The 14,073-nt window shown below is 46.5% G+C and overlaps 2 pseudogenes; both read left to right on the top strand.

The window, feature by feature from the left end:
- Window positions 1-1,640: 1,640 nt before the first annotated feature.
- Window positions 1,641-13,767, top strand: LOC136528282 (jasmonate-induced oxygenase 4-like; annotated as a pseudogene).
- On the top strand, window positions 4,448-6,597 carry LOC136528575 (uncharacterized; annotated as a pseudogene).
- Window positions 13,768-14,073: the final 306 nt, after the last annotated feature.

Here is a 14,073-nt window from a genome sequence, read left to right as displayed (position 1 = left end):
GGTAAAAGTTGATTGGCATGGCATACATCCTTGCTAAGGACATGATTAGTGCATCTAGACATATTTCACATTTGAATAGGCTCATTCATGAAAATCAAATGAATTTGATGCTTGTATGGTACCACTATTGCTTGTATGTTTAAAATGATCTAGTGATAGCATATGACATGTTTGTAGGCTTGTAAACCTAGTGTTTGATTTAGAAAATGAGCTATAATTGTTTAACTCAACATGGTACAAGATAACCCTTATTTGGAGGTGTGAAGAAGCTTATCCTTGGATCAAACCGAGTTAAATATCTTTTGCAAGTAATCTAGATTGAACCAAATTGGGAAAATGATCCTCATTTCACATGGTCTCACCCCAATATATCTATAATTTAAGGCCACCTTTTGTGCTAATTGTCGACATTAATAATCCTACCCTATCTATACTTTAAGCCTTTGTGGTTATTGATGACAAAGGGGGAGAAATAGTGTACAAAGATAGTGAAACAAAGGGGGAGAGATAATATATGACAAAAGAAGGGGATCAATTAAAATTTGAGCATACAAATAGGGGGAGCAAGCTCATAAACTTGTATGGTGCATTTGAATGAGCATTACATATGTTTGCTTGCATGACATATGTTTTAATTTCAAATATCCATGCTTGTGTGGTGTATGTTAGTTGTAGGTTTGAATGTCCAAATGAAAAACTAGCATGCATAGGCTAAGTAACTAGACTTATGTTCATTCTATGGAAACTAGACCCTTGCATGTAATGTTGATCTCACGGGGTATTCTAGTTCTTGTATATGTCTAGATACTAATGGTGCTAAGGATGGTATATTGGTGCACTCCGATTAGTATCATGCTTCAAAGGTCTATCTCTTATACCTTAGCATCATTTGGTAGAAATTGACTCCTATATTTCCTATCTAATCATATGTGCAAAGCTTCAATCCAAACTCTTAGCACATATGTAGGGGGAGCAATTGCTATCATAAGGAGTTCATGAAACTTGCCCATATCCTTTACACATGGTAAATATGCTTAGGCAAGCAACATTGATTCAAATGAACTTTAATTCATATCTTTGTATAAGGATTGTCATCAATTACCAAAAAGGGGGAGATTGAAAGCTCTAGTTTGGTTTTGGTTAATTGATGAAATCCTAAGTGCTAACCTAGTTTGTTAAGATGATTATGAGATAGGTAGCACTACTCCAAGTGATGAAGCAATGACGGAGATCATGACAATGGTGATGGCATGGTGATGGTCAAATGCTTAAACTTGGAAAAGAAGAAAGAGAAAAACAAAAGGCTCAAGCCAAAGGTATAAAATGTAGGAGCTTTGGGAAAGTGGCTTTATTGCTAACAAATTAAGTCTATCTTTATTAGCAAAGGAAACTTAAGCATATCTCTAGGTAACAAAGTTTGTTTCTAGCCTAACAAATTATATAGTGTCCACAACAGATAGCTTGTGGTTTATCACTAGCGTTTCTAGGATTTATGGCTTTGGGAAGTCGATCTATCTCTATATAACAAAGTTTGTCTATAGCCTAATCACTTTACCTACTGAAAGTAGGCTAGAAGCACTATAAATATGCTTAGAGAGCTGCTCCTCATCTTTGTGTGTGGTAGCAGTTAACAAGCACCGATGGCTGGTGAATCATGGAAGGGGCCGACTCCAGTGAAAAAGCTGGGCTGCCCTCGTGGAGGAGCCACCGAGCCAGTTGGTGCAATGGGAGGAGGACCGCCCTAGCAGCCTGATGCTCGCGGCTCACATGCCTGATCCCCTCCCTATCATCGACCTTGACAAGCTGTCGACCGCCGACGAGGCCACCAAGCTCCGTTCAGCGCTACAGACCTGGGGGCTTTTCCTGGTGAGATCGATTCTCTGCTTCTTCTTCTTCTCCCTCACAGTAGTCACACTACTACAGGAATCAATTTGCGCAGCGTGGCCAAAATGGGCTCCGTGGCGGGTGAAAGCTCTAGTTTGGTTTTGGTTAATTGATGAAACCCTAAGTGCTAACCTAGTTTGTCAAGATGATTATGAGATAGGTAGCACTACTCTAAGTGATGAAGCAATGACGAAGATCATGACAATGGTGATGGCATGGTGATGGTCAAATGCTTAAACTTGGAAAAGAAGAAAGAGAAAAACAAAAGGCTCAAGGCAAAGGTATAAAATGTAGGAGCCATTTTGTTTTAGTGATCAAGACACTTAGTGAGTGTGATCACATTTAAGATAGATAGCCGTACTATTAAGAGGAGTGAAACTCGTATCAAAATGCGGTTATCAAAGTGCCACTAGATGCTCTAATTCATTGCATATGCATTTAGGATCTAGTGAAGTACTAACACCCTTGAAAATGTTTGTGAAAATATGCTAACACATGTGCACAAGGTGATACACTTGGTGGTTAGCACATTTGAGCAAGGGTGAAGAAGACAGAGGAGATGCCAGCGTCGATCAAGTGACCGGACGCTGGATCCGAATGCACCGGAAGCTGACTGCCTGCGTTCGGTCACGCTGACCTAGCGGTACAGTAGCTAGGGTATACCACTAGATGCTAGGCCGTGTCCGGTCGAGGTGGACCGGATGCATCTGGTCGAGGAAAAATGGTTTTGGACCCTTACTGTACTCGACCGGATGCTCAGGCACCAGGGTCCGGTAAGTAATACCGGAGCGTATGGTCGGCACTTAGCCGTTGAGATCTGATGGTTCAGTTTTAACTCAAAGTGACATGTGGCAAAGATCAGTGGACCGGACACTGAGTCCAGGGTCCGGTCAGTATGACCGGAGCGTCTGGTCAGAGCGCGTTTTACCCTGTGAAGGGGTATAATGGCTCTATTCCATGGGGGCTTCTATTTAAGCCTCATGGTCGGTTGTAGCTCCAACCCTTGCACATTTTTCATTGACATAGCAACCTTGTGAGTTTAGCAAAAGTCCTCCCACTCATCTCCATCATTGATTCATCATCTTTGTGAGATTGGGAGAGAATCCAAGTGCATTGCTTGAGTGATTGCATCTAGAGGCACTTGGCATTTGTGTTGCGCTATGGATTTCGCTTGTTACTCTTGGTGGTTGCCACCACCTAGACGGCTCAGTGCAGCGGTGGAGGATCGGCACGAGTTGGTGATTGTTCGTGGCCGTCTCCAGTGATTGTGAGGGGAGTTGTACCTTCCCCGGCGGAGCGCCGAATGGTAACTCTAGTGAATTGCTCGTGTCATTGAGTTACCTCACTTGTGGATCAGTTCTTGCGGTGTCCTATCGTGTGGATGAGGTTTGTGAAACACCTCTTAGCCGCCGAACCACCAAGTGTTGGTCGACACAACGGGGACGTAGCGTGTTGGCAAGCACGTGAACCTCGGGAGAAAATCGATTGTCTCTTGTCTTTGGCATTCTCCCAGTGATTGGCTATATATTCATCTTATGATTGGTTCATCCCGTACACGTCGGTATAATCACCCTACTCACTTATTTACATTCTTGCAAACTAGTTGATACAAGCTCTTTAGTGTAATTAGAATTGAGAGCTTGCTTTATTATTTACATTCATCTAGTTGAGCTCTTTAGAGTAGCAAGGTTGAGAGCTCTTAGTGAGTAATTACATAGCAAGTTTGTGTGCCTAAGTAATCATTGCAACTAGAATTGTTGGATAGGTGGCTTGCAACCCTTGTAGAGCTAGAGCAAGTTTGCATTACGCTATTTGTCATGCTAATCAAATTTCTCTAGTTGATTTGTAGATTTTTAAATAGGCTATTCACCCCCCTCTAGCCATATTAGGACCTTTCAGCGGGCACCTCTTTTGCCCACCATGGTTAACCGGTGGCCGGCCAGCGAGGCCGGCCACCAAGGCGCTCGTTGCGGAAAAAGGGTTTACCGCGGTGGGCCACCTTACTTGCCCGCCGTAGGAAATCGTTATTTGCCGCGGCGGGCGGTATGAATCGCCCGTCGCGGTTAATACGATTTACCGTGGCAGGTTCTTTAAACTGCCCATCGCGGTAAAGAGTTGATGTACCGAGGCGGGCGCTTTATCTTGCCCGCCACGGTAAAGCCTATACAAATACACTGCACCACCCCTTCATCTTCTCCACGGGTCTTCCTCTCTCAAACTCATGGGGAAGGCTTTGCCCTAAAATTTGAGGAAACTTTTGATTTGAGTTGAAGAGCTTGGATTTGAGAGAGGAGGACATCATAAGAGGTTCATAAAGGCTCTCCCTCTCTCCTTCCATCCTCTCTCTCTATTTCCATCACCTAGAGTTCTCTCTAGATCTAGATCAATTTTAATGGAAAAAATGATGTCATGTATTTCTTTAACTTTAGATTCATCATAGATGCATGCTTCATCTTTCACATCGTCATTTCCTCTCTTTTTCATGATTTTGGACGTAAAAATCATCAATTTCTCCTAATTCTTCTTTATTTAATGTTGATTGTGATGGATAATGTTCGCAGGTATGATGGATAGGTCAGAATGGATGTACCGGATCGATAAAGTGAATGATCCGCGGTACCTCTTTGAATCAAGGAAGTTTATTACTGCTGGTAAAGCTCACCGTGAGAGACTGAAGCGGATGACAACCATATGTCCATGTTCTCGTTGCAAGAACCTAAAAGCCCACCAAGACAGCGAGGTGCAAACTCATTTGATCATGTATGGTTTCGTCGAGGGCTACATAGTCTGGACATTTCACGGCGAAAGAGTTGGTGCGAGTGGCGGTGCATCTGGAGTGAGCTCTTCGACGCCGACGACGATAGCACCACTGGTGAATAAAGATCCTTTAGGAGCACCCGGCTCCTCATCATCTTTAGTAGCAGCTGCGCCAGCCGACAATGACAACAGTTGTCGTGATTACATCATGGTGGATGATCTAATGCAAGACATGGCCGACGAAGCCGGCGACGGTGGGGATGGTTAGGATACTGTGAGCCAACCCGAGGATGTGTAGCTTGTTGAAGATCTAGTCAAACACTTTGATGAAGATGACATTGTGTTGGGTTGCCCAAAGTGGTTGGAGAATTTCAGAGAGTTGAAGCAGGCGGTAGTTGATCCTCTCTATAAGGACGGCGGTGATTGTTCGAAGGAGTGCACGGCGCTCCGTTTTAACCTCCATATGTTGATGTTGAAGGCTCGTCATGGTTGGTCTGACACTAGCTTCAATGAGTTGTTAAGCTACCTTGCCACCACGTACCCAACGGCTAACAAGGTGCCCGCCAATACTTATCGGGCCAAGAAGCTGATCCGGCCAGTGGCGATGAAGCTTAGAAAGTTTGATGCATGCCCTAACCACTGCATCCTATATCGGGGCAATGAGTATGAGAATTTGACAAGTTGTCCGCACTGCGGCTTTAGTCGGTACAAGAAAAATGCTGGTCGTCGCGTGGATGCAGAAGACGAGGGAGGCTTGCGGGGTGGTCGGAAGAAGAACAAGAAGGGGGCAAAGAAGAGCAGTGCGGCCAAACAGATCTCGGTTCAGCAGGATGATGAAGAAGAGGGTTACACACACAGGAAAAGTCCAACATTGTCGGTGTGGTACCTGCCCGTGACCGATCGCCTGCGTGCAATATTTGGGAACCCGAACGATGCCAAGCTCATGTCCTGGCATGCATCAGCTGACCGCCTAAAAGACGATGGCAAGCTACGGCACCCATCCGATGGCAAGCAGTGGAAGGATTTCGATGAGGCCTACCCGGAGCTTGGCAAGGAGCCTAGGCATGTTAGGTTTGCGCTGAGTACCGACAGGATGAACCTGTTCGATGAGCTTAGCAGCTCGCACAGCACTTGGCCCGTCGTGCTCACCATGTACAACCTACCTCCCCATCTATGTTAGAAGCGTAGGTACCTTATGCTGACCATGCTTATCTCCGGACCGAAGCAGTCCGGCAATGATATAGATGTGTTCCTGGAGCCGTTCATGGAGGAAATGAAGATACTATTTGATGTTGGGGTCCAGATGGTGGATGCATCCCGCAAGGAGAAGTTCACACTAAAAGCAATCATCTTTGTCACCATCACCGATTACCCCAGTCTCTTCTCACTGTCGAGGCAGATCAAAGGGAAGACCGGCTACGTAATTTGCATCGACGGGACCTACTACACTTACCTTAAGGGATCCAATAAGATGGTGTACACAAGGCACAGACGGTTCCTCGCCAAAAATCACAGGTATAGAAGAAGTATTATGAACAAATACTTTGACAATCAGGACGAGCCGCAGCGTGATCAACCGACGCAGACTAGTTGGGGGACAAAGGTGTATGAGATGGTCAAGGACATGGATCAGGTGGAGTTTGGAAAGAAGAAGAAGCCGCCTGAAGAGGGGACCAAGCAGACAAGGAAGTGAAAGCGGGACCAGACGGAGGAAGTCCCCGCCGCCGTTCCTTTCAAGAAGAAGTCAATTTTCTTCAAGTACCTGTCGTATTGGAAAACACTGAATACACCCCATGCCATCGACTGCATGCACCTAGAGAAAAATGTCTTCGAAAGCACGATCGGTGTCCTGCTGGACATCAAGGGCAAGACAAAGGATGGTATCAAGTCATGGACGGATCTTGTCAATCTGGGCATCAGGCCGGACCTTCACCCGGGACCGCCTCAGAACGGTAAAGTCGATATCTCGGGTGCGGCCTGCAACCTAATGCAAGATGAGAGGACGGCTTTTCTTAAGTTGCTTAGGGGTATCAAGGTGCCGACTGGTTTCTCTTCCAACATCAAGAGCCTGGTCTCCATGAAAGACCTCATAATGACCGGCTACAACTCACACGACTGCCACGTCATGCTGACGGTGTTCCTACCAATTGCGATTAAGGCTATCCGTCCAGAGTATGTGAAGATGGTCATCACACGGATGTCATACTTCTTTAACCGCATCACCCAGAAGGTCATTGATAAGGCTGAGCTGCTTGCCCTGAAGGAGTTCATCGTAGAGACCCTTTGCCAGCTCGAGATGTGCTTTCCACCATCTTACTTTGATATTATGCCACACCTAATGATGCATATGGTCGATCAGATCCATCAACTAGGCCCCGTGTACCTACACCAGATGTGGACGTACGAGTGGTTCATGTCCACCCTCAACAGATACGTCCATAACCGCGCTTACCCGGAGGGCTCTATGATCGAGGCATACACAATGGAGGAGACCGTGAACTAGTGTATGAGGTACACAAGAGATGGGAGGGTGATTGGGCTACCTATCCATCACCATGAAGGCAAAACCTCAGGGATGGGGTGCACAGGCCGAAAAGTACGCACCAATGTGGCAAACCGAACGGTGCAAGAAGCTCATTACAGCATCCTTCATCAGTTAGTGAGCATGGAGAAATACATTGAAAAGCACCTGGAAGAGATCCGTGCCGCTAATGACGGACAGCGCACGGAGGCATGGGTCCAGAACCATCACAAGAGCAATTTCATAGAGTGGCTCAAAGAGCAACACATACCCCTTGAAGGATGCCCTGATGAAGATACAGAGACCGTTAAGAGGCTTGTGTTAGGCCCATCCAGTCAAATCACCACGTGGCAAGGGTATGACGTCCAGGGCTACAGGTTCCACACGAAAGACAAGGACAAGAAGAGCTCGGCACAGAACTACGGTGTTCGATACGAGGGCGAAGAAGAGTCCACAGGCCAGAGGAGGCAATACTATGGGCAAGTCGAAGAAATATGGGAACTTGACTACGGCCAAAACCTATGCATAACCGTCTTCCGTTGCCAGTGGGTCAAACTGAATACGGTTGCAGTGGACAGTTATGGGCTAACCACCGTGGACCTCAAAAGTATCGGCTACAAAGATGACCTGTGGGTACTAGCAACCAATGTCGCGCAAGTGGCCTACTATATATATGCAGAGGACCCAAAAAGGCATGTGGTTGTGTCCGGAAAGCAGCGGATTGTGGGAGCTAATGGGGTGCAGAGTCCCGAACAATACAACAACTACGCAGAGCTCGAGCTTTTTACCGATCATCCAAAGAAGATCAAGGCCGTCGAGGACCGATTCAACAAGTCCAGGATGATGCCGTGGGCCCGCCCCGACGATGAGAAGAGGACGGTGAAAGCACCTGCACCAAAATGATATATGTATCCCAGAGACATATATGTAATAATATAGCTCGATCTATTGAAGACAAGTTTTGTAACTTATTATTAATATCATGGAACCATACTACTCTACTAGTACTACTGAATCTACTACTACTACTATACAATACTACTCTACTAGTACTACTCAACCTACTACTACTATCTATTGTACTAATACTACTCTCTACTACTCACATATACTCTACTACTACACAGCACTACTCTACTACTACTACTACACAGCAAATGCAAAATGCAAAAATAAGTTTTAGATTGATAATAAATATCAGTGTTAGATTGAATGAGCAAATGCAAAAATATTAACCGTGGTGGGCACGTAACAGCGCCCGCCATGGTTAATAGATTAATCGCAGCGGGCAGTCTAAGGTGCCCGCTGTAGTAAACAGTTACCGCGGTGGGCGGCTTATATTGCCCGCCACGGTTAATCCGTGGCTATATATGTGCCCATGCCCATGCCCAAATTTTCTAAGTCTTTCACGCCCATCCTCCTCCCCCGTGCCCGTGCCCGCCGCCGAGCTCCTCCACGGTGACCCCCGCCGCAGTCCTCCTCCCCCGTGCCCGTGCCCTGCCCCCGTCCTCCTCTCCCCGGAACCCTTGCTCCGACCGCCGAGCTCCTCCACGCTGGGCCCCATCCCCGGAACCCTAGCGCCGGCCACCGAGCTCCTCCGCGGCCACCGCACGCGCCCCCCGCCTCCGTCCTCCTCCCCGGTCACCGTCCGCACGCCGGGCCCCGTCCTCGGAGCCCAGAGCCATAGCTCCGGCCGCAGACACCGAGGGCCGCCGCCATCGCCCCCGCTGACCTTGGTCGACCACACCGACGCCAAGGGCCGCCGCCTCCGTCCGCGCGCCGGAACCCTAGCACCGTGCTCGCTCCTTTCTTCCCTGACTCCATCTCCGAGGTTTGAAACTGTATGTGATTTCTCCCTTCTGTGTCCATTTCTGAGCAATGCCTGTGATGAATTCGAACTGCTGCCTGTGATGAATGGCATATGTGATGCCCTTACTGCCTGTGATGCCTAACTTCAATAGTAATTTGAGCAATGCCACTGCCTATATGCTGCCTATGATGATTTTTTCAACTTGCAGCTACCTGTGATGCTTTTTTTTGACTGAGCATAATGCCTGGATGAATTGTGATGGAATTGGGATGAATTTTGATAAATTGGGATGGATTTGGGATCTATTTTTTGACACTGTCTTATCTGTGTGGCATTTGCGATGATGATTTTTTGTTAAACTTATAAAAACATGTGCTGAGCGACGATGAGGCAGTGGCCTCTACTCAATCTTCTAACACTGCTACTACTGAACTCTACTACTACTGTCTTGCTGACTACTGTCTTGCTGACTAAATTGAGCAGTTCCTCTACTACTCTTACTCTTACGGACTAAATTTGATTGAGCTGTGATGGGGGTTTATTGCTGCCTATGATGCCAAACAAACTTTTGAGCTATACAACTCTTACTCTACTCCTCTTACTCTACTCTTCTCTACTCTCACCTCCTCTAGTCTTCTACTCTATCTTGATGGCCGAAGGACTTAGCCCTTTGGGGCCGAATTTTGAAACTATCTTGATGGCTTTTGTTTGGTATTTGCAATGATGATTCTTTTCACACTTCTAAGCTGAGTCAGTGGCATATGCAATGATGTGAACCCTTTTATGCTGAGGTAGCGGCGATGATGATCGAGTGCCCCCGCTAAACTAGGATGGCTTGTATACTAGATACAAGCAACCAGTTTAAAAGCGATGTGATGACAATGGGGCAAATCTGAGCCAACTACTACTACTTTACTACTCTAGTACTACTCTACTTTACTACTCTAGTACTACTCTACGCCGACTTCTACGCTGACAGCGACACCAGCATCACAACCATCCGTTGCCGGATCTTGTCCCCCCGATGATCCGGATCACGGCGACGGCGATGACGAAGGCAATGGCGGGGATGACAAGGGAATGAACTCACCCTGAGGAACAAGCCCTCACCCTCATTCTCCTCCTCCAACAACAAGTCCACCTCCACCTCCCGACAATCCGTCTAAGGGCACGAGCAAAGGACCAGGAGGCACAAGCCCTCACCCTCGTTCTCCTCCTCCAACAACAAGTTCACCTCCACCTCCCGGCAGTCCGTCTAAGGGCATGACCAAAGGACCGGGAGGCACAAGCCCTCACCCTCGTTCTCCTCCTCCAACAACAAGTCCACCTCCACCTCTCGGCAGTCCGTCTAAGGGCACGAGCAAAGAACCGGGAGGCACGAAGGAACCGGGGGCAAAGACACCGCCTGCTGCCATTGCGAGCACAAGCCACTGTCCTCTACCGCCGGCAAAGACTAAAGGCAACCAAGGGCAGCTCACATACTCACTTGAGTTCGAAAGGTATGGTAGCGGCGAGCATAATTTGCTAATAACTTTTCTTTGCCATAATATGGTACTGACATTTCTATCCCAGGCCGAGATCACCTTTCCATCTATTTCCCGAATCGGATGACTGCCCCGGCCATTACGAGCATGGGAAGTTCATGATAACCAAGGCCCAACTCGTCGATGAGGAAAGGTGGGAGACAAGGAGGTTTCATCTCTGGTACATGGAAGCGGCAAAAGCTGGCCTGCATGGTTTTCTAGTCAAGGTTGTGGCGGAGTACTTCCACTTGCCCGGCAACGATGTAGAACTCCCCGTGGACTTCCACGACATGTACAGACTACTGCGGGAACAAGACCTTGACATCGCCCAAGTCACCTTGTTCTCTATGTAAGTGATGAATTGCGAGTTTCACATATCACCTGCCTTTGAATCGGTCAAGACTACTTATATATGCCACGATGGCTTGTCCTTGCAGGTTGATGGCCTATATATCCAAGGAACTAAAACTTGATGTTATCTATCTATCTCTAATGCATATTGCTCAAAGAATCATCATTGGTTACCACCTAGATGACAATCATCCAACCATGAAAGACTTGACCAAGCGACAGAGAGAGGCGCACAGGAAGAAACTGATGGACAATGAGAAGTTGAACATTTCAAGATACATACTAGGAGCAATGAAGAAGATCAGGGGAAATGGGTGTATCCTAGCTGCCTACCACTTTGGGTAAGTCGAAGACATGCCTGTAGAGATAAGTGGGTAGCTAGCTAGTATTATTATTTCTCGTCGTAACCTGTATTTTGTTTCAATGGCGCAGCCAAGGCCTCGAGGGTCATTGGGTTGCATTTATCATCTACCATCAGGATGGCAGGGCCTGCGTATTTGATTCGTTGACAGTGCCAAACTTAAAAGGGTACAAGGCCTTTGAAGATTGCCTCAGAGTGTAAGTGACTGAACTGTCTTCTCATATGCGTTCTATTGCCCTGCCTAATACTAGTATATTTCATATAGCGCTTATAAGGAGTACGTGAAGGATCCTGAATGCTATGATCGAAGAACAGAGAATTTTAAGGCTAAGCATAAGAACCGCATTAAAATCAGACGCAACTTTCCGGTAAGTATTTGAAAGGTTTAATTGTGCTTTCCGTTCATATGTGTTCTAATGCCTGTGTTGTAATGCTTGCGTATCGATCATGCAGTGTGCCAAACAACCGGTAGAATCACAAACCTGTGGCTTCTACGCCTGTGAGTTCCTGAGGGTGTGCAAGCAGTACAGCAGCAGTTGGAGGGTGCTCAAGAATGGATTGAACTGGTCGAGAGACGTGCAGAGCATCCAACACAGCTTCAAGCAGACAAAGACGGACATATGTAAGTTTGTCTTAGACAAATACGTGCTTGAAGGGGGCACGTCCTTCAATGAGAACAGTCCGCTAGCGATTTTACCGGAGTACGAGAGGCTGAGGAAATGACCCACAATGATGCGTCCGCAGGATTACACCTTAGCGCATGTATAACGACTTTAATATGTAAATGTAATGAATTAACGATGACAAGAACGACTAAGTGAATGTATATATATGTATATTATCTTATGTGTAATGCATGCATACTTTTTAAGTTTAATCTGTGAAATCTGGATGTGATTTGAATTTGAATTTATATGCCTGCTGTATTTTTTTAATTCAGGAAATAATTTACCGAGGCGGGCAAATAATAAAGCTCGCCACGGCTAATGAACATAACCGCGGCGGGCCACAAAAGGTGTCCGCCGTGGTAAAATAATTTACCGCAGCGGGCGGTGTAACGTGCCCGTCGTGGTAAAAGTATATTTACTGCAGCGGGCACGTTACACCGCCCGCCGCGGTAAATCGGTTAACCGCAGCGGGCAAAGCTGCCCGCCGCGGTTAAGCCACGATTTACCGTGGCCTCTAGGCCGCGGCGGACGGCTTTGCCCGCCGCGGAAAACCAAAAACGTCCGCCCCCAGTAAAGTTTGTGTAGCAGTGTCAGTTACTCAGTTCCCATGCATCATCGTGCGAACCTTGCTCCATCGCTGCCGGCTTCCTCATGCATGCAATGGCTATCTCTGTGCCATGCCATGCAGGCTACCAACCATGGCATAGATGCGTCTCTAATGGAGGATCTAATGAAGGCGTCACGAGAGTTTTTCAATCAGCCGCTCCAGGAGAGGCAGAAATACAGCAACCTGAGGGAAGGCTCGCGCTTCCAGCTGGAAGGGTACGGCAGTGATCCAGTGACAGCTCAGGATCTTATCCTTGACTGGAGCGATCGTCTACAGCTAAAGGTGGAGCCTGAAGACGAAAGAAGCCTTGCTCAATGGCCCAAACATCCTGAATCCTTCAGGTCACCTACTCCTTTTCAGTTTTAGCCTTTTTCACTTTTCAGGCTTTTGTTTTACAAGTTTTCAAAGAAAAATAAATGAAAAAAATGCAATGTGAGCGTTTATGTTACATATGACTCATGCGTCTTGTATAGTATACTCCAAGAAACAAAAAACAGTACTTGTCAGCTCTACTATTGACATTAGCAAGCCAAAATGGCCTTTGCCTGAACTGTTCTAGGACCTTTTTGCAGGGATCTTCTGCACGAGTACGCAATAAAAACCAAGACTATTATGGAAAAAATCTTGCGGGCGATGGCCAAGATCTTAGAGCTTGATGAAGAAGATTTCATCATCCAGATTGGTGGTCGTCCTCAAGATTATGCCAGATTCAACTACTATCCTCCTTGTCCAAGGCCGGAGCTCGTCTTGGGTATCAAGGCTCACTCTGACGCCCCTCTTCTCACGGTTCTCCTGGTCGATCGTGAGGTCGGTGGACTGCAGGTTCAGAGAGAGAACAAGTGGTTGAATGTTCCATCCATTCCACACACTCTGGTGATTAACCTGGGAGACTCCTGTGAGGTAGGGAATTGGGAATCCAAGCTATTGTGTGTCCTGAATCTCTGTGGTGATTAAAATTCCAAAAATAAATAAATAATTGGAACTGACGTATATCCAACTTCCTGAATCCTTTATGCTAAACTTGACTACAAAATTTTGATACAGATAATGAACCGGGATATTCAAAAGCCCAGTGCACAGGGTTGTGACGAATGTAGAGAAGGAGAGGATCTCACTGGCCATGCTCTATGCTGTGGAACGTGACAATGTGCTTGAGCCGGCGGCCGGTTTACTGGATGAGAAGCGACCGGCAAGGTACAAGAGGATTACAGAGGCGGACTTCTTGGAGGAGGCCAAATAACACTTTTCTAAAGGAATGAGACTGATTGAGACTTTGAAGATCTAAACCTTATATGTTTGTTTTAAACAATGTTCGTGATCAGTGAGTGCGTGCCTCTGCGGAGAATAAAAAACTTTGTTCTTTGTACTTTTGTACTTCTCACCACAAACTTAGGCGTTAGCTATCGCCCCTGTTGCAATAAACCTATATATTGTGTTACATGAGTTATATGGAGTACTTGTCAAATTTCCATAATGAAACTATGCTTGGAAAACATACACGCCCTAGCATTTTTATCTTTTTTTTAACGCAATGGCAGGAGCTCTGCCTTTCAATTAAGATGGGAAAAAAAGAGTTTATGTACAAACAAAG

Source organism: Miscanthus floridulus, chromosome 19 (assembly GCF_019320115.1).
Source record: "Miscanthus floridulus cultivar M001 chromosome 19, ASM1932011v1, whole genome shotgun sequence".
NCBI lineage: Eukaryota > Viridiplantae > Streptophyta > Magnoliopsida > Poales > Poaceae > Miscanthus > Miscanthus floridulus.
This window is presented reverse-complemented; position numbering and strand designations above follow the sequence as displayed.